The sequence below is a fragment of the Heterocephalus glaber genome, unplaced genomic scaffold (genome assembly GCF_053883595.1).
Source record: "Heterocephalus glaber isolate CG9 unplaced genomic scaffold, H.glaber_assembly_v1.0 deba00001600, whole genome shotgun sequence".
Lineage (NCBI taxonomy): Eukaryota > Metazoa > Chordata > Mammalia > Rodentia > Bathyergidae > Heterocephalus > Heterocephalus glaber.
This window is the reverse complement of record NW_028258372.1, coordinates 4,751,954-4,774,095: the sequence shown is the minus strand read 5'-3', so window position 1 is coordinate 4,774,095 and position 22,142 is coordinate 4,751,954. Positions and strand designations below refer to the sequence as shown.

At 38.5% G+C, this 22,142-nt stretch overlaps 1 long non-coding RNA gene across 1 annotated transcript; it reads left to right on the top strand.

The window, feature by feature from the left end:
* Nucleotides 1–22: 22 nt before the first annotated feature.
* Nucleotides 23–8,202, top strand: LOC110350922 (uncharacterized). The gene is made up of 3 exons (XR_002397868.2): nt 23–6,333; nt 7,701–7,788; nt 7,903–8,202. It is a non-coding gene; the product is annotated as an uncharacterized LOC110350922 (long non-coding RNA).
* The last annotated feature ends 13,940 nt before the right edge of the window (nt 8,203–22,142 follow it).

Genomic DNA, 22,142 nt, shown 5'->3' with positions numbered 1-22,142 from the left:
TGTCGGGGTGGGCGGAGCCCGGGCGGGTGGGGGCCGGTAGCGAGGCGGCGCGGGGCGGAGTCCGCGGGCGCTGCGGCGATGTCGGCAGCGGCGCCCCTCTGGGTGACTTGGCCGTGAGAAAGTGAAAGGAGCCCGCAGGCGGCGGCGACAGCTGCGCTGGGAGGGGCCTGTTTCCAGGCTCCGAGTCCCCGCGCACTTTGTGGGTGCGGAGCAAGCTCTTCGGTGCGCGCCGTGGCGACCGCGGATATACTTTTTAAGCGTGCTGGGCTTGGCCGGGCACCCGGGGACGCGGGACTCTAGGCCGGCCTCGGCAGCCCCTCTGCGCCCTCGCCTGGGTCCCCGCCTGCCCTCGCCGGCTCCGCGCCGCGGTGTCCGCCAGGTGCACCTCGGCGAGCCGCTGAGGGAGGCGCAGCTTCGCCGGCAAGTGTTAGGCAGAGCCGAGCGCCTGCACTTCCCCTAGAAACCTCGCGTCCCGTCTATACTTAGGCTGTTACAAGGCATTCCTGAGTGACCAAATTCTAGGGCTTTACAGTAAAATTGATGCTTGTAGATGCTTTAGCGGATTCCTTAATTGCTATGTAACAAGCCACAACTTTACCCAGGCAAGATGTTAGACTTGTGTCGCTGTTCCTTACCTTCAAATAAACTTCTCCTCAGTCCCTTTTCTTCGCAGTTAAACTGTGTTGATCACTGGCCACAGCCAGGAAAAAAGGCAGAAATTTCTGCTCTGGAGAAAAGTGAAATCTTGTTAAGTCAAATGCGATAAAAAGGTGAATAGCAAAGGGGGGGGGCAAGAAAATGAAATAGAAATCTGCATAGTGAGGAAGTCAATACATGAGTAATTGTCTAAATGAAACGTGTTTATTCTTTGCTAACCGAACCCGGATTGGCAAGCTTGTTGCTAACCAACTTGCGGGGACACCTTTCCAGTGGGCAAAGTGTGCTTTCGCTTTGTTCCGGGTCAAATGGGTAAAGTTGAATGGTGTGGGCAAATCAGACATGTTGAATTGCTAATGAGGTGAAACGGGAGCTCACGAAATTCCTGAGACTGAAACAGCATTGGGACATCCAGTTAGAAACAGGCGTGATGTTCTCTACTCTTTCCTCAATCTTCTGTGTCCTCGTGGACACGGATCACTAAGGTCAAGGCTATCCTATACTAACTGGAGATTTTTATCCCATGAAGTCTATTTTGTATCCATGCTGTTGATAAATTCTGGGTCTTTCCAGTCTTTTGTTAAAAGGCCCAATTTCAATTTCACATGTTTCAAATTAGGAACATTTATAACTGTTCTGATGGATGAAACATACTGAGAGAGAGAAGTAAAAAAGAACACATGCATCGCCAACAAGTTCAGGGGGAAAGGGGGGAGAGTGTTTGCATTCTCAAAGCTGTATCTCACCAATTAAAAATAAGGAAAGTAGATCTCTGGATAAATAGATATCAAATAATTGATAGTGTCAGGATATCAGACACATTCATGAGAAAATCAGAACATTCGGATTATCCACAAAAAACTTAAGATACCAAAGTGTACGTGGTTGAGAACAAAATTGCAAGTCTAACAAAAGGTTTTACAGAATGTATCTACAAGTAGAATAACAACCCCACAGATGTGGAGGAAGAGACTTTGGTGCATCAAAATTATGATCATTGTTTTTTCCTTCTAACACTCATTACTACAATTCATTTTGAGAACTGGAAATAGAGATAAAATGGGTATTTAAGGGAGGCAGTATGTCACCCCTCAATTGCTACAACAGTCTTATCCAAGGTCCCTGGTGCAATTATACTTTCTCTGCCCTTTTAAAATTCTCTGGCTTCATTTGAATTTATAAACTTACTGTGCAAATGATACTTTTAATCCTCTTTAGAAAATCAATATACTGCAAATTTTGACAGTTATCAGATGTATCATAATACAGAATGAATACTATTTTTTATTATGCACCCATTGAAACCATGGAAGGTAAAAATCAAGATTCTAAATGTTTCCTTTAAGTAAGTGCCTCAAAGTGGCGTCTGTTCGCCCCTATACAGCAGGCTTAGCAAATTAACCATTATACCAAACTACTTGACAGAGTTGGTGGTTGTAGTTGATGGGGGAGGAGGGGATTGCTTTTGTGTGTTTGGGATTTGTTGTTGTTGTGTTGTTTTGGAGTTAATAATCTACTTTCCTTTTTTTCCTCACAAAGTGGGGGAGGGTGCAAAAGGTGCCAATACTAAAATATTGAGAAAATACACCATTGCTTTCTCTCTGTAGGAACATCATTCCTGTACAGTTCCAATTAATTTATACTTTTCTAAGTCCTGAAATTTAAAAAGAAAATGCTAGAAGAGAATCTAACCATTCATAGTTAGAGTTCTTGCCAGAGAACAAGTTTTGTTTTAATAACATGCATTTAACCAATTACAATTTAACAGTATCGAAAACTGACAGACCAAATAAAATTTAATTTGATGGGTAACTGCCTAAAATGAATGTCTGACTTTAAATGTGGACCACAGGTTAAATCACTTAAAAACATCAGTATTTTTATTATACTTTATACAGTAGATCATGTTGGAAACGTATCAATGAAATTAATTTTTGAACATTGACTGTATTAACCACATATAATTGGAATTTTTTCTTTAAAAATGAGAGAGGCAAATAACAAAAGACTATATATTCCAATGTGTGATATTTATAATATAACAACTATAAAATGTAACAAAGTACAGTATACGTTAACCTGGCTTTTGTTTTTTGTTTGTGGGTTTTTTCTTTTAATGGTCTCACTGAATTGCCTAGGTTGATCTCAAACTCCTGGGCACAAAGGATTCTCTTGCCTCAGCATCCTGAGTAGCTGAAAATAGCTACCATATCTAGCTGTGGTTATTTTACCTATAGAGAGAAAAGCACACACTAAATGAAAAGTTTGCTCAAGCTTCTAGTAAGCCTGCTCACTTTCCATACCACACAGTACATGAAACTTTTAACTTAGCTTTTCTTTCTCTCCCACCCGCAACTCTCCCCATTCTCTCTCTCCCCCCATCCCTAGCTTTTAGAAATGAACAGGTTGGTGTGGTCTAAAGGGAGAAAGAGGCACAGAAACATAGCTGAGACAGTGAAAAAAGAACGTAAATGAACAAATTGGAACACCTGTCGCAACTGTGAAGTAGACAGGGAGCAGCATTTTTAAAGATACTTGGATATACATTTATACTTCTCCAGAGCACATTATGTACCAAGTCTTTCCCGGGATTGTGGATTCTGTGATACTTGAACTATTGGGTAAGTTCTTGAACTATGATCAGCCAGATGTTGGAGATCATTCTGCCTGATTCCCAGCCCTGAAGACAAAAGTGATGTCTCCGTAAACTCTGGAGGAGAAACCCTCAAGGTGTGCGGGCACCAGTCTCACCCCATACCAAAAAGGCACAGAGCCCGCACCAGTCATTCAAACCTGTGGAGGGTTAAGGACAAAGAGGAGCAAAGGGTACAATATTCCCAGAACTGCCCTTTCGGTGAAGCTAGTTTCCAGTTGCTTACTGTAAATTTGTGTTTTTATAAACAGCAAAATGCCTGAAGGAGGCTCCATCTGGACTAAGACTGACCACTTCAGAGAATGTAGGAAAAACGCAAAGAGGGACTTCAGTAGCCATTCAATTCACACCTCTTTTTTCTCTTTTTTACTATCTTTCTGTCTCCGTCTCTCATTGACTTGACCTTCATCATATGCATTGCACCTTTTGCGTAAGTTTAAAAATGCATATATAGTATTTTCATAGTTAACTTTGTGCAATAAATACATTCATCATTCACTTTATATATGATCCCAGGCAGTGTGTGTGCACGTGCATGTGTGCTGGGGATGGAACCCAGGGCCTTCACATGTTAGGCAAGTGCTGTCCTCCTGAGGGACACCTCCACCCACCCAGGGAATTTTGAACCCCAAGCCGCACTCTTTCTTGTTACACAGAATACCTTCCTGTGATCCACTTACTGAAGTTCAGTCAGTTAAAAATTATTTAAATGTTACCCTAAATAAAATAAATGTATATAGGCAAGCTTACCGTCCTTGAAAATCACACAGTGCATCTAAAAACCAGATGTTAGAATTTATCTCCTGTATTGAAGATTGCATTGATTTGGGTAATTAAAAGATGCACTTATTGGGTCCGAGATTTAGCTCAGGGGTTCTGGCACCTGCCTCCCAAGCGCAAGGTCCTGAGTTCAATCCCCGGTACCCACCCCCCGCCCTGAAAAAAAAGGTACGTGTATTTCATCAATAGATTTCTTTTTAGTTTTGATTTCTAAAGTAATTCATCTGAACATTTGACTTTTCCAGATGATAGGCTGTTTAAAAAGATTTGATATGAACCTATGATATTCATGTAAGTCTTTAAGAGAGAGGTGTTGTTCTAAAATTCTGTAAATATAGTAAATTAGGTATTCTTTTGTTCAAAATAAAAATGTAAACCTTTTATGCTTGCTTCACTCCTGAATACAGCACCTTCACAGGCTTGAACTAGCAGAAAGGAAAATGACACATCCAGAAATTATCTGAAAACTTGCAATACTTTGGAGAAATGTGTGTCTGTATTATCATAATTCTTGTACATTTTCTGCCATGTGCTAGGTGCCAACAATACATGAAGTAATGTAATCCCCCTTATATTTATGACTTCATTATGTATAAATGTCTTTGTGAACCCACTGAACAACAGTAAGATTTTTTTCTTTCAGTGATAATTTATTGTTGATGCCTCGTAAATGCAGAGTAATCCTAACTAATATAAATAATGTAAACTATCTTAATTAAAATCCTTGGTTATAAAGAAACTCTATACATTCAGCACAAAAGTCTGGGTGCATACCAAATTCAAACTGCTTGCAGACATAAAAGCAGACAGAAGGTTAAATCTCACTCCAGAAATTTACTTTGCCCTGAGGGATCACATGCAACTCAGGAAGTTGCTTCTCTTACAAAGAACTAGCATTTCTGCTTAAGACTAAAATGATTATTTTTAAAGTACCCATTTTACAATGCAAATGTGTATCTAAATTAAACTCAGTAAAAATAAGCACTTTAAATTGAATCTGCAGTAATGACTTTATGGGAGACAATAGAAAAAGTGGTTCTCGAATATCAACTATGAGAAAACAGATTTCAAAACCCTCCTAGAGGTCTGGAAGCTTTCTTTGTTCTGTGTATGATAATGTATTGGCCTGTGTTTAACTGAGAACCCATTGCTCTGAAGTTATTTTGTAAAACCGAGGCTGTTCGTGAAGGCTACAGCAAAAAAGAAAAGGTAGATCAAAACAGCAACAACAAAAGAAACTGGTGATCAGTCTCCAGTGCCAAGCCATGCCTTAGCATTTCAAATATGGACAGGTGCAGGGAACGGACTCTAAGACAGCAGCAACGAGAGACTGAGTTACAAAGACACATTCACAATAGGCACTTTAGTCAGACACAAATGACGATATTCTATAGAGAGACCTGGGAGGGGTTACATGACAGTTGGAAGGCTGTGACAATGTAGGGTAATTGAAGAGCAGTAAAGAGAAGGGAAGTGGTTTGGGGAAGAGGCGGTGGTGGTAGAGATGGAACATGAAGTGACAAAGTAAAGGAAGCAGAGATGCTAATATTCTTTGCTGGGCTCTGCTCATCTATGCCACTATTCTTTGTCAAACCATGTCTCATTAATTGTCCATAAATAATGCCTTATGGAGCAGCCCAAAAGTAAAGAGGACTAGAATATACTTGTGGAATGGTGGCCACTCCTTTGGGAGTTGTCCTTGGCAGAGTTACTTTTGCTTCCCCTCCCTTTTTGCCTGGCATTCTAAATTCTAAAGCAAAGCCTCGCCTAAATGATTAAGATGTTAAACACTAAATAATCTTCCTTTAGATTTACAGAACCTAGACCCTCTGGTGACCTTCAGATAACAATGGAATATGTAACGCCTCTTCTTATTCTTTAATCCTGTATATTAACTAACATAAAGCACATAAATTGCTATGCACTTCAACTTGCAAAAAAGTAAAATGTCTAAAGAAAATATGGGAACCAGCTCCAAAAGGTCAAGGTCAGTTGCAGTATTCCAGCTTGGGAGGGGTGGAGACACACCCCCTCTGTGATGAAGACTCCACCCAACAAGTGACCTTTCTACCTACTGTGCCACTGCATCTGTCTTTTCTCTCTACAAATGTCCTTTCACGTGCCTGAGACCCCAAATGTGGTGCTTTGAGGATGATAGCCCACTCCATTTTCTTAGGGCTGGCCCTGGAATAAGCCTGATTTTGTTCCCACCAATTTGTCTCCAGAGTATTGGCTTTTGAGTGGTGAGTAGATGGACTTGGTCCAAGAATACTTAGAACAGTATTTAACTTTTCCTAGATGTGAAGTGTTACAGTGTACACAGTACATACAGTGTGTGTGTGTGTGTGTGTGTGTGTGTGTGCTTGAGCTCATGTGCCTGTGTCATTAGATTGCTTTTTCTGATAAAATCCTGCCTGATACAAAATGGATTTTTTTAAACAATGTAAGAGTTTTGTAGCCCACTCATTACATAGTTGTAGACTGGCCCTATGGAGAAAGCATGGGATTATATTGACATTTCATTGAGAGATATGATCTGTTTGTTAACATAACTAGTCACATTTTAGAAATGAATACATTCACTGAGCACTGACTGAACACCGTCATACATGATGCCTGGTACTAGGCACATCAGCCTCCATTCAAAACATCTAGCTTATTTCATGCCAGATGTATAAATTACCATTGGAAAGAACCTAGGTTGAACTACGTTGATAAAGTGAATAAGGAAAATTTCCATGATCTGAGATACTTTCTATTATTTATTTATTTATTTATTTTTGGTGCAGTGCTGGAGATCAAACCCAAGGTCTCATGCATCCTAGACCCTATTTTTCATTTCCTGTCTTTTTTGGGAGGGATATCATAAGTTCTCTCAGAATGGAGCCTTTTTCTATATGACCAGCTGTATCCTTAGCTGCCAGAATGCGGCTTAGCACATAATAAGCATCCACAAAATATTTATAGGGAAGAAAAAAGGAAAGGAAGGAACAACAAAGAGAGGAAAGAAGTGAGAGAAAGGAAAGGAAGGGAGGGAGAGAGGGAAAGAAATGACTTCGACCTTAGCATTTTTCCAGAGGCTGGAGGTAAGATCAGTGCTTTACATGTTCAGACACTCCCTGCAAACCCAGAACAAAGAGAGAAATGCATTTTATATGTAGACTACCAGAAAAGTGGCCACTTATTTTCTCAGCGGTACTCTGACTCAACCCTCTATGAACATAGTAAATGTTTTACTCTTGGTAAGATCATAGAAATTCTCTATATAAAGAATATTTCATTTAGCTGGGTGCTGTATTGTGCACCTGTAGTCCCAGGTACTCAGGGGGCTGAGGTAAGAGGATTCCTTTAGCTCAAGAATTTGGGATCAACATGAGAAACAGTGAGATCCTGTCTCTTAAAAAAGAAAAGGAAAAAGAAAATAAAGAATATTTCCTCTTTTAGAGATGAGTTATTCCTCAAAACTAAGAGACATAAGAGCTATTATTTTCATTACTTGGTGGAAAATGTGGAAAATATTGAAAAGAAAGGGTGACTCATCCAATGCCCTAGCCTGAAATTGGTAAGTTGCAGAGCTACTTCATCAGTTTGCTGAGTTGCTGTTTTTCAGATATTTAGGCCATGCTGAAACTAGAAGAAAAAAACTCTCATGGGCCCAGTGGTACATGACTATAGTACCAGCTACTCCAGAGACTGAGGTAAGAGTTGAGGCCTCATAAAAAATAAAAAATAAAAAAATGGTAGGGAGCTCCATTAATAGAATCTGCCATACTTAGAAAAATACATAATCTTTTGGATCTTTATCATTACAGAAAAAGTCCATGATCTCAATTGAACTGCATAGACAAGCTAAGAATATAATGGAAGGAATTATTTCTGAATTTTCAAGTATAGTTTCAACTAAAGACATAAGTCATTGGTGGATAAAAATGAAGATGCCTCCAAGCAAGAGACGTTTTCCCTTTCTGCAGATTCTTTTAAGACAATAGGGTCCTAATAGCAATAAATCTGATGCAGAGGAATTGATAAAACTATATATAGGTGCATTCTGTGACTATGAGAAATAAAAGATTATATTTTCATTTGCATGGTTTGCTGGGTTTTATTTGGCAGATATAATAACACAGGCTTCGCAGAGCCCATAAAACAAAGTGAGAACAGCAGCTCATTTGGTGGCAGAATGTAATGGTTATGGCTAAAGGGCTTACATAATTCATCTCAAACCCTTATGCCTATATTTATTATTGTTTAAATGAAAATTAAACTCTCACAGCCATAAGGAGGGATCTGGTCAGAAATTTGAGATCTTTTCTTCTCAGACAGCTTTTGAGCTTATGGGTCTGTGACACTTAAAAACAGCTATAGAAATATTCAAGAAGGCACATACTTCACCCAAGTATTGTTAGTAACTCATTCCTCCAATTCTGCCTTTCTAAATAATTCTAAAACTCCCACAGGATGAGAATGAGTGTAGAGAGAGGCCCTATTCATTACACTGCCTTGGGAATTCTAGTTAGACTCAGAGCAATGTAAGCTAGGGTAAGGGATAATGTTTGCATTGAGCACAAGGTAGTACTTTGAGGGAAGGTTGGAGGGACAATAAAAGAGAAGGGCTGAGGCAAGTGATACTGACATGAACATTTCACCTAAGTAGAGTATCTCTTAATATCATTAGAAGTATTTCTGTTACATCATAGCACTAAAAGATTTTTAAATTCATGCTGTTTAACCACTTTTTTTTTTTTTTTTTTTTGCAAGGATAAAAACCTTGATTCAATTGTGAATGCTCAAGACTATGGGCTTTCTATTAAGGGAAGAAACTGGGTTTACTTTTTTAAGAAATATAGTTTTTTAAAGAGAAATATGATTTTTCTGTGTATGCTTTTTTCTCTCTCTCTCTCTCCTTCTTTCTTTCTTTCTTTTTTCCTGTGGTAGGGATCAAATCCAGGTGCTGTACCACTGAGCTACATTACAGCCTATATGCCATATTATTAAATGCCTATCTGGATAAGGTTTTAAAATATCAATGATCATACCAATTTAGTGGAACTATGTTGCTTAAAACAGGAATATAAAATAACATCAGATTTTTACTTTCTGCAAATCTCATGGCGTAAACACATCATATGTAAACATAAGTTTTATAACATCAATCAAAATTGCATGCCATTCAGTAAGATAGAAATGTTTAGTATTTAAGGGCCATAATAATATTTATACTCAAAGTAGTCTTAAAAATAAAATCAACAGATTAAACCAATCATTTTTAATGACCAGCATATCCTCCCCATACAAGTTAAATAGTTAAGTAAACTCTTAATAGTTTATTTGTGAAAATAAATAAAAATGCATGGCCTAAATTTTACCCAGCATGAGCAAACACATAAGAGGCTATTTTTGAAACTGGGCTATCACTCTTGATTTTAGAACTTCTTCGTTATTTTTAGGTAAATCAATATGGATACTAAAGTGATTAGTTTGAACATTCCAAATTTGAAAATTTTATGTTATTTAGGTTGCTACTATCTACATACATGAACCAATTTGAATGAATTTGGAGGGAAAGACAAATACAAAAAGAAAGTTATTTTAAATGACTATTAAGTGCATGTAAATAACTCATTTTCTCAATAATGAGGTAATTGACAGAATTCATCTTGCTTTGGTAGTGAGCCCAAGCAGTGTGTGTGTGTGTGTGAAAGCACAGCTTTAATTGAACATTATTCTAGTTGAATAGGAATCAAATGCAAGCAAAAATTTCAAGGAACATTAAAAATCAAATAGAATATTATATATTTTCATTTGAGGTCATAAATGTAGCCTATGTATTTATTCTTCTCAGAAGATGGTTGTTTCCTAATCCATACTCATTTTTCAATCAGCTGATTTTGATGGCTTTCCTGTGGCTACAGGAAAGATCTGACAAGTAAAAAGGGAAAAACAATGGTAAACTGACCCTGATAAAGACAATTTCAGAAAAGATCAAAAGGAGACAGAAGGAAAAGGAAATGGGGACAACCAAAAACATTAGGTAAAATTTTAGAAATAAAATAATTGCATACATTGTTAATTATATTTTTGGGGGGCAATACTTTATTTATTGATTTATTCATTCATTCATTCATTCATTCATTCTATGCTAGGAATGGAACCCAGGGCCTCAAGCATGCTGAGCAAGTGCTCCACCACTGAGTTATACTCAGAGCTCACTAATTTTTTTGAATTGGAAATAATATATCCTATTATTTTAACTTTTTCGAAAATCTCCCTTCACTAAATTAAGAACAGGGGACCTAACACCTGGTGAGCTCGGCTATTCTTGGAGTCACCGCCCCACCGCAAGGTGTGTGCACTTGTGAAACAAGAGGGGACTGGAAAGGAAACAAAGGCTTGTTTTTCCTTTCAGAGACTTTCGAGCACAAAGAAGCATAGCTCTCAGAACTGCCTGCTGTCTTATCAATGCGAGTAGATGTTAGTTTGGTCAGAGTGAATATCCAGATTCTATTTCCCCAAATGACTGAAGGGAACATTTTATATTTTCTCTCTACCTCCATGTCATGTGCCTCCAAACCTCACCTCCATTCCAAATGTTTTCCTTTATGCTTTTCACATTTGCGTTCTTATCATTATTATTTTTAGGGTTGCAATCTCCAACAGTCCTTATTTTCACTCAAAATTATAATACAGGGGACTATGGCCAATGCTATGCAGATGGCCAAATAGATAATAAAGACTCAGTTCATGAATAATATCCACTCAGAAAGAGGACAAAAGCAACAGGAAAAAAGAGCCCAAATTGGACAAAATGTGCATGCTATATTTAAAAAAAACACACACGCGATCATTGTCAGAGATCATTAAGGGCGCCCTGTAGTTTTAATTATATGCCAGTGGCACCAATTTGATGTGACTGTTTGCTCTTATAGTCAATAAAAAAGTCATAACTGCCATCAAATTTAAATTTAATTTATTTTCTACACGGCCCTTTCTGTTTTCCTTGGGGTTTTTTTTCCTTTATAACATTAACACTTTTTTTGTTAAAAAATGTGTGAAAGATTAATTTGTAGAATGAGGGGAGCTGTGGGTGCACAGGACAGATGGAGTGGGTGGGACATGACAGTTTTCGTCTGTGGCATCATTTTGTTGTTGCTATTGCAAGGGAGCGAAATAAAGCTCCTGCTACCACGATCATTTCTTGGGGGTCCCTCAGAGGAGGTGAGTTACTTTACCCTCACGCTGGCCACCGAGGCTTGGAGACCCTCTCCCTAACACAGTAAGCCTACTGGAGCATTTTAATTCAAAATTGCTTTTGCTTAGAATTCCGCCTGACTTTTGTATAAAACAGAATGAAATGTACTTTTTCTTGGTAAGCTCACAATACTGCATTGAATTAATGATTTGTCTTCTCTGAGATCTTTATCATAAACCTAAAAAGAATGAGAGCTTAGATGCAAAAAATATATATATTAGTATTGTTGCTTAAAAGTTTTGGAGCACCAGTCAAAAATTCTGCTCGCACTGAAGAGGAATTTTAAAAGATTGTCAAAAATGATGATATGCAAGTTTTGATTTTTGTCTTGGAACAGCTTTAATTCATACATAAGTATTACAGGAGTCCGCCATTGTAAAGGTTCTTATGGAAGAATAAAACAGTTACTGCAAAAAAATCACTGTCATATGGCACACACTGACGTTCTGAGAAAAAGTAAAACTCTGAGGAGGAAGAGGGGAATTCAGGACAGCACGTGGGAGGGAAAATGGGAGCTCTTTTTATGCACAAAGAGATCCATTAACAATATCAGTTTCCTTCTTCCTTGATAACGGAATCAATGTGATTGTCAATAAATGACTTGGTATGACGGAGGAAACGACTACATGCACATGAAACTTTTAATGGTTAATTCTTAGCAAGGCAAGCATGCAGACACCACACCAGCACCACCCACACCTCCACCTCAAACTAGTCCATCTGTGTTGTCTGACATGGTGAGGCAAAGCAGTCCACAAAAAATTGTCAGCAGCCTAAGAAGTGAGCACCCCAGTTTCTTAGTTCTTCTTTGGTCCCAAGGCCGCTTTACCCTGGAGATCAGAGTTCCTATGGATAAGGGATTCGTTACTCGTCACTGTATAGTATTACATTATTTTTCTAACTAGACAAGGAGGAACATGTCTCTGACAGTGCTCCTGAATGGCACCCGGTGGAATTCCAGCTCTACTGGGATCAGGGACATGGTAAGCAACACCACGAAGGCAGCAAGACACAGTGATTAAAAGTCACTGGATTGTCTGCATTTGACACCAGGCTGCCCCTAACTACCTAACTGTAACCAAGATACCAACATACCCAAGCCTTAGTTTCCACTGCTGTAGAACAAGCGGGACAATAATAGTAGGGAAATTCAGCATAGGATTAGAGGAGAATTCAGAGAGACATTCCTTTGTAAGGTATTTAGACAATACCTAGCAGGCAGTTAATTGGCCTTGATTTCCTAGAAGTCAGTTTTTAGATATTTCCAACATCTGATCCTAAGGACACTCAAACCTTCAAATCTTTAATATGAAATATTAGTAGTGTGGGAAAATACAGTGTTGGACTGTAAGTGGGTGGGTGGGGAGTGAGGGAGGATAAAAACAATTAAAAAACAAATAATAGAGTATTCTATAGGAGGAAGTATAAATATTGTTCACTTGGAAAATAGCATAGACAGAAAAGAAATATGATAAAGGTATCTACCATATATTTAACTTAAAGATGTTAGCTATTTTAAATTTATGTATTCTACCAGAATTTCTCTTTAATTCTATACACTTATAGGCATTATGGAAATGAAAGATTCAGCAAGTTCTTGTGGTTCATGCCAACACATGCACAAACATAAACACAGGACAGAGACTGTCTATCCACCAATCACTGCACTATTACCATTCTACCCCTGCTTATACTAAACAACTGCAATCTTTGATATTTATACATGTATGTAATTATTTCTATACAGCTGAGGCACACAATTATTATTCTTATTCTTGTTTTGTATCTGATGCAGTTAGGTTTATGCCTCAAACACTGGAGAAGAGTTAATTCACTGACTACAGAGGATTTGAATTCTGTTGGGCTAAGACTAGGGTGAAATGGGTAAGCATGTGCATTACATCATTTTTTCTAAAACAATGCTAGGGATCAAACTAGGGTCTCATGAGTGCTAGTCAAGTGCTCTACCGCTGAGCCACATTTCCAGCCAAATATTTTTTATTACAAACAAGAAAGTATATGTATGTACACAGATGTGTATATTTTTCCTTCATGATTCTTATGTTTGCACTTATTAACTTTACTACATTTTCCTGGTCTTCTGTTAATATCAGCTCTCCCTTTCTACTCTAGTGATAAAATTCAATTTTTACCATGTACATGACTGCCCCAAAATAAAAACTACAGTTCTCAGCTTCCTTTGCAGCTGGATATAACCATGTGACAAGTTATAGAAATATAAGTAGAAATGCTTTATGTAGTTTACAGGAAGCCTCATTAAAAGACAGTCAGTGTGGCTTTGGGGCCCTTCTGTCTCTGTTGCTTTCTGGTATCTGAAATATGGATATGATGGCTGGAACTTGGGCCGACATAGTGGACCACAAGGATGAATGCCACACAGAAGGTAGGCTGGAGAGTTGAGCTGGAAGAAGCTGCCTGAATTTAATGACTTCCTAAAGTAATCATACCAGCCCAGGACTGCCTACTTCCCAACTTTGTTTCTACAAGGAAGAAATCATATCGGTGCAAATGTAAATTGATATAGTTATTATGTAAAGCAATATGAGGCTTCCTCAAAAAGTTAAAAATAGAACTATCATATGATTGAGCCATCTCATTTATGGCTGTATATCCAAAGGAAATGAAAACAGTATGTAGTCAAGATACAGACGCAATTTAAGTATTTATCAGTAGAGGAATAAATAAAATGAGTATATGAATATACACTGGAATACTATTGAGCCTTCAAAAGGAAGGAAATCCTGTCATTTGTGACATATATAAACATAGAGGACAGTATGCTAAGTGAAATAAGCCATGCACAGAAATAAAAGTGCTACATGGTTTATGGTATATGTGGAATTTTTAAAAAGTCAAATTCATGCACACATCAAAAAAGGGAAAGTGAATAAATCATTAAATAAAACTAATTCTACAGAAGCAGAGAATAAAATGATAGCTACCAAGGGTGGGGAATATGGAGAGATCTTGGCACAAGGTTATAATTGTGTGGGATAAATAAGTTCTAGAGATCTAATATGTAAATGGGACTAGAATTAATATTATAGTGCTGTATTATATACACATAAATGGTACCTATGAGAAGACATGAATATGTTAATTTGACCACAGTAATGAGTTCACTATATATAATTTTTTACATATATATACATTACATTGTACCTCTAAAATACAAACATTTTTATTTAAAAATTCAAATAAAATGAATGGAAAAGAAATTAATTCCAGGTGAAGCGAACATAGGTGATTTTTTGTTTTCTTTGTACTTTTCTGCATTTTAAAAATAAAAATAGATATTGGTGTTAATTTAAAATAGAAAGAAGTAAATTACATTTTATTATTTGAAGTTTCTTTACCTGTATATGAATGTAATTCTAAGGCTTTGCATACATCTTCTTAAACACAAGAGAAATTCTGATATTTATCACTATTAAGGTTCCACCTTTAAATGGAATATAATATCATGTAAGTATAACAACATAACAAAGGTGATATTTAAATAGCAGATTCTAATATGCTTTAAAAACGTGTGCTTATACATTTAAAAACATTAGTAGGAAAAATGTATTATCAGCTTTCTGTTGCTGTAACAAAATACCCAATGTAACAAACATATAGGGAGGAAAGATTTATTTTGGCTCAAAATTTCAGAGGTTTCAGTCCATGGTCATTTGGCCCTGTTGCTTTTGAGCCTGTGACAAGATAGCACATTATGGTGGAAGCATGTGATCAAGAAAACTGCTTACCTCATGGCAGCTGGGAAACAAAAAGGGAGAGAAAATTGATGGTCGGCAATATTCCCTTTGAGGATGTGTCCCCAGTTACCTAACTTCCTCCCACTAGGCCCTGCCTCCTAATGGTTCCCTTGCCTCCCAATAGTACCACAGGCTGGAAACCAAGCCTTTAGCATATGAGCCTTGGGGGACATTTAAGATCCAAACAATAACAATAAATAATGCTAGCTGTTGGAAAAACCAACCCTTCCATCTCGGTGGCTTAACAAACAAAAGCTTATTTCTGACATGATGGCTTAAGGTGGGGGTCCCTGTTCCATGAAGTTATTCAGAGACCAAAGCTTTTTTTCTTCCTGTTTTCACCATTAGAAACTTTATTACTTTCCACATATGGGAAATACTCAGTCACAGGCCCAAACTGACCACAAGGTAGCTTGAGAAATTTAGTTTACTTACCAAAAAGATGAGATGAAACAGAGCACTAGCTTTCTCTCAGCTGAAAAATAAACACAAAATATACTTTCCAATATTCTTGTTTTAAACTTCTTTTCTAAAGGTCCACTTAACAAGGGCCATATTTTCAAGGGTGCTGCTCATTGTGTGGCAAAATATTCTTCATAGGTCATCTTGATATTGAAATATCAATTTGAAATTCAAATGTTTCTTTTTGTAATTTAAAAATATATTATTTCTCTAAAATTTCTGAAGTCCTCAAAATGCTGTTACTTCAGTCATAAGCTCTGGTCAATGCTGTTCTTTGGATTCTTTTGCTCTGCCTGCTTGTTGTTGTTGCCTTTCTCATGAGGAGGGTAATTTTTTCAGCATCTTAGAGAACATGAATAAAAGCTTCCATAAGGATTGATATTGTTAAAATGCATGTAAGTAGTAGTTGGGGAATATAATTGCTCACTAAGGCAGAAAGGACTCTTTAATTTTTTTTATATTAGTATTGGATATTTTATAGGCTACTGTGATTATAAGATACCTGATCTTTGTATAAAATAAGATCAAGTAGAGTATTTTAATTGGTTAGATGCTCCAAAAATAAGTGACAGATTGATAATGATAGATAGATGATAGATAGATAGATTGACAGATAGATGATAGATTGGTGGGTGGATAGATGGATGAAGAAAATGATTGATCTCTAGTTCCCTCCCCAAATCAATCATGATGGTTTTATTGAATTAATCATTTATCAAAGACAATGTATTTGAGAAAACATGATTGGGATAAAAAATAATAGATTCAAGAGGAAGAAAATCTAAGATTTTATTTCACTCTGATAAAGGTCATAAACAAGTTATTGTTGGTAACATTTTATCATGAGACAACTGCATTTTTATAAAAATTTTACAGATTTGATTTTCAGAACTATCCAAAACTGTTATTGTTAACTATCATTTCCTTTGATTGTTTGCCATTTAGAAAAAGGTACTGGGTGCTATGGTTTAGGTATGGAATGTGCCCCCAAAGTCTTATGTGTTCAGAGGTGGACCTTTTGGAAGGTGATTGGATCATGGGGTGTTATACTCAGGGGTGGACTGATCCACTGGTGAGTTCATAGCTAAATGTGCTGTTAGGAGGTGGGACCTAATTGGAAGAGGTGTATCACTGGGGGCCTGCCTGTTTTTTCTTTCCCTGCTTCTACCTTTTCTCTCTACTTCCTGGCTGCCATGAGGTAAGCAGATTTTCTCCTCCAACCCTCTATCATGCTCTTTCTGCTTTGGATCAGCCAATCTGAACTGAATCCCTCTTAACCATGAGCTGAATTAAACCTCTCATCCTTTAAATTGTGGGTACCAGGTATTTTGTCCCGTGATTAGTACACTGGGGATTGAACCCAGGGCTATCATACCTAGTCGTATCTCTAGCCCTTTCTATGTTTTCTTTTGAGACAAGGTCTTGTTAAGTTGCCTGACTTGCCTTGAACTTGAAATCCTCCTGCTTCAGCCTCCTGAGTCACTGGGATTATAGATGTGTGTCACAACAATGGTTTGATTGTTTTGAGGTTCAGCTTTCTTCCAGAGGTCTGAGGCATATGATAGACAGAAGATAAATTACTGTAGATTAGTCTATCTTCCAAATGAAATATAAAGCAAATTTTAGTGCTTTGGCTTGTTCACTGAAAATGTAAAACTGAACTTAAAATGTTGTATTAACCTGAAAAATCTGAAGTTTTGATGTTTATATATGGTAACAAAGAGACTGTTCAAAAATCCTTTTGTAAAGCCAGTAAGAATTTTAGGTTAAAAATGAAAAGACTTTCAACTGATTTTTGTTTGTTTCAAAGATACTCCACTTTGAAAGTATTTAGCTCACCTATATAATAAGTCTGGCACACAGTGGCCACTCAAATAGTTTTGTTTTCTTTTAAATAGTACTGAGGATTGAACCCCAGGCCTTCACACTGAGCTCTATCTCCAGCCCTTTTTCTACTGTTTTAAATTTTGAGATAGGGTCTCACTAAGTTCTTCAGGCTGGGCTTCAACTTGGTATCCTCCTGTCTCAGCCTCTCAGAGTGCTGGGATTACAGGCATGTGCCACCACACCTTGCTCAAATAGTTTCTAAATAATAAGTAACCAGATCCCCAGGGGACTAAGAGAAGAGGAGGGCAAATGAGGAAGCTCTGGAGTCCAGGCTAGTCGTGGGCTCCAGTGAGCAGCACAGAAGTACCTGGTGCTGTCGCTGCAGCAGGAAGCCCACCTGGATGAAGGCAACTCCAGCATCTCCAAGGAGATGAGGAGAGTGAAGCTGCTAACATGGAATGGCTCATTTATGCTATTCTCATGTACTAAAAAAAGTACCTAGCATGTGCATGAATTTTGTGCCTTTGGGAAGGAGGAGGAATTTCTCAGTGGCCTGACCAAGGCTCTGAGCTGCAGGAAACCATCAGAATTTCTTCAGTCTTCTCATGTGTTCTAGGCTGGAGCCAGAACTGAACTAATCTCTTCTTTCATCCAAATCTTTCTTCACATATTCAGACTTGGTATGACCATGGGCCTAGGTCACTAGTTCATAAGCTTTAGTGCTTATCAGAGTCACCCAGGGACTTCTCCCAAAATACCATTGCTGTGCTCCATCTCCCACTTAACTGAATCCAAACCTGCAAGGTAAAAGGGTCTGGACATGAAATCCAAAGGTGTGTGATGCTGTTGAGTGTGTTACTCATTAACAATCAAGAAACCCTGGCCTGGTTTACCTCTGCAGCCGAACAAGATGCATCATTATTGAGTCTGAATGCAGTTGTTGCAGTCTTTGGTCACCACCTAGATACGCGCTATGTTTGAATCTTAACTCCTAAATGCTCATGTATTGAAGGCTTAGTCCCCAGCTAATGGTACTACTAGGATCTGGTGGAACCTTTCAGAGATGATGCCCAATGCGAGGAATTTAGGTCACTGGGGACCTGTCCTTTAAGGGGATATTGTCACCCTGGTCATTTTATATCAATTTTTAAAAAGATTTTCACTATGTTGCCCAGGCTGGCCTCAAACTCATAAGCTCAAGTGATCCTTCTGCCTCAGCCTTCCAGCTAGCTAGGACTACAGGCACGCACTGCCAAATAGCTCAGGTGATAGGCATGTGCCACCATGCCTGGCTCCCTTCCTCTCCCTCCCTTTTCACTTCCTCTGCTACAAGGTAAGATGCTTCCTCTACCACACATTCCCATCATAATGCACTGTACTACCACAAGCCCAAAGCAACTATGGACCGAAGCCTTTATAACCATTAGTGAAAATAAACATTTTCTGCTTTTAAATTGATTAGCTTGAGTATTTCGTTGCCGCAGTGGAAAACTAACACAATGTGGAAGGACTCAGTCAGTATCCTCACTTACCAGTGAATGACGCTCAACCTCATGAAGTCTCTGTCCACACCTCGCGGAGACTGGGAATAGTCTCCATGTCTTAAGAGTGTGCCATTGTATTAAACAACTGACTCAACTCCCAAGCATTTGGACTAAATTTCTGTGAACATATGAGCACTCAAAAAAAGAAAGAGTGAATAAGTGCAGGTGGACTATTAACAACAGTCTGGACACTCATTTAACACTATTAAAAGAATTAATGCATTTCTAGGCATATAAGTGGCTAGAATGGGATTAAATATGATTAATTGTTTTTCATTTAGAAAACCTAGAAAGTCGATCATCTCCAGTTAAAAACAATCTGGTCTTTCAAAAAAGAGGCTGGTCAAAATAAAAATGCCAGATTGCGATGATGAGACTGTCAAATAATTCAAAAATGGAATCATCATTTTTCAGGTTCTTTTATTATTGCTACTACTCTAATAAACTGAAGGCAAAGGGAAAAAAGACAACTGGGAATTAATGTTGTACGGGTATTCTTTTATTTAGCTTGGCTGTCTTTTTGAAACACTGATTTCCATCTATTGAGCCTTTTGATATAGATCAGTTAAACATGAATGAACAAAGTCTTTTTGTCTAGTTTGCCTTATCTTAATAACAAGAATACAGTGTGCTTTCTGCCTCCCTTCAGTAGTTTATAAATAGTCCGTATAAAACTGCCCATTACCTTTTGATACATACTAAGCTCATTATTGAAAAATTTTACCTCCTCATACCCCCTGGCCTTCCTTCATCTAAATGAAACTTTTTCCACTGGAATATATATGGCAGGGAAAATCAGCAAATACTTATGTTCAAACCCCAAGGGGGCAGCCTGCACACAGATGAAAATATGTCCATGCACATACAAGGTTTTTGTTGCACGACAGCAGGCCCAGAGGAGAAAAACAAAGCCTGCACAAACAATTTCACTCAGAGAAGTAAAAGAACCCAGTCACTCACATGTATTCAAATTAATATGTAACCTCCAAAGTTAGTAGAAATCCTGACATTGTTCAAGCTACTGGCACAAGATTAATAGTGCATAAACCACAACACATTTTTGTGAAATTCATATTTACTTAATAATACATAGCACCAACTTTGCAGTCAGATGTCCAGGAAGCAGGCAAAACAAGTTATATTTAGGAGTCTAGCCAAGGACCATTTGCTCATTCATGAGACTGTTCTAAGAAGCCCAAAGCCAGAATATCAAGATAAGCCATTATCTGGGCAATGGCTGCAGGGCTGAACTGCCTCAGCAAGTGTAGTGCATCCATTGGCCAGACAACTAGGTGAGTGAAAATGTGTGCCTAACACAAGCTTGTCAGCATTACTGCAAGAGAAGGGCAGGGAGCATTCATGCTGATGGCGGTCAGAACATTTTATATTCAAAGAATGTTTATTGATTGGTTTGGAGAAAGTTTTGACCAAGGGGGTCTAACATGAAAAATTTATCTGAAAACTAATTTGCTTCTTAGAAAAGAGATTCAGATAAGGGACAAACAATAGCAGCAATTACACGTAAGACAGAAATGCATCTTATCTGCCTCCTGTTGTTTCCTGACTGCTACCGGAGCTGCAAGACCACAGCTTCCACTTCTCATCAAGATGAATTACAGTGAGTGGGGAGCACTTTGAGACTTGCAGAGTGCCTTCTGATCCCACAGGCTGGGAAAGAACAGCAATAAGAGATGCCTCGTGAAATTAAAGGCATAGAAAGCAGCATCCAGTCATGTTGTTGTCTCTAAGCTGTGTTGAATTCTTTCCGTATGCCCTGTGCCATGCCAGGTATGTGGGATACCAGAATGCATTCAACCCTGTCCCCAGGCACCTATGTTCATCCTGTCATTTATTATTATTATTAATTCAAACAAATACTCCATTTGGAACACAATTCCTTGAGTTTACCCTGAAAGAAAAACACTGAAACCTTTTCACTTTTGGATAAATGATTCCCACTTTGGTGAGTGTGACCATACCACACTTTGTCTTATGGGAGCCACGTGACTCATTCCCTCTGATGGCTGTGAACCTGTGAATCTCACAGGTGGAAACGTAAGCGGTAGCTCCCGGCCCTCCAGCTGCCTCGGCCCTCCAGCTGCCTCAGCCCTCCAAGGTGGTCAAGGAGGCCTCCTGAAGAGATGGAGCGCTGCAGGGCCAGCCCTCGTGATTGCAGGGAACAGGCACCTGCAGGCTCATCCAGCCCCCAGCAGACTTCAAGGGTGAGAAATTAGTCTGTTGTGATGCAAAGTCACTGAGATTTGAGGGTTTTTTTAAACTGCAGCATAACATAACCTATGCTGTCTGATACCATTAACAAATGTCTGTTTTCCTTGGGACTTTTAGAGGAGACAAGAAATCACAGACTCTATAGAGATAAAAGGTGCATCACAGATTAATAGTAGATTCACTCAGTGCAGATAAATCTCCCAGTGGAAAGAGATCAACTTCTCCCCCGTGATTTTTACTCTCAATCAGTGTCATCGTCATTGTCACACCAACTCCTCCCAAGATCCTAAACTATTACACCTGCCCCCACCCATGCCTGGCTTCTTGGAACACCCACATACCTGTTGAAACTTTGTTACTAAGACAGGAAGACAAAATGAAAGCACAAATGTGTAAAATTAGATGGATTTGGATTTGCTGAGTATAAATTTCTCTTTTTTTTTTTTTGGTACCGGGGATCAAACTCGGGACCTTGCGCTTGCAAGACAGGCAGCAGAACCACTGAGCTAAATCCCGGGCCCCTGAATATGAATTTCTAATCAAAGTGCATTTGATCTTCCTTTTCCAAACATTAGCAAGATGTTTTTCTTTTTTGCTATTTTGGAGGTGGAACCCAGGCTCTCACACATGCTAGGCAAGCACTCTACCACTGAGCTCCACTCCAAACCACTACAAGAGGGCCAGGGATTTAGCTCAGTGGTGCCTCCGCCAGGCTCGCAAGCACAAGATTCCGAGTTTGATCCCCGGTACAAAAAAAGAAAACACAAAAAAACCCCACTACAAGACCTTTATTGATTTTTGCATCCTGAATCCATTCAGTTAAATCATACCTGAAACTGTAAAGAAGAAATCCGAAATAACTCCTGACTTGGCCAGATGCTGGCTTTGTTTATCCACCCAAAATTATGACAACATACAAAATACAGTGTTTTCTTTTTTTTTTCTTTTTATTTTTTTTTGACTGA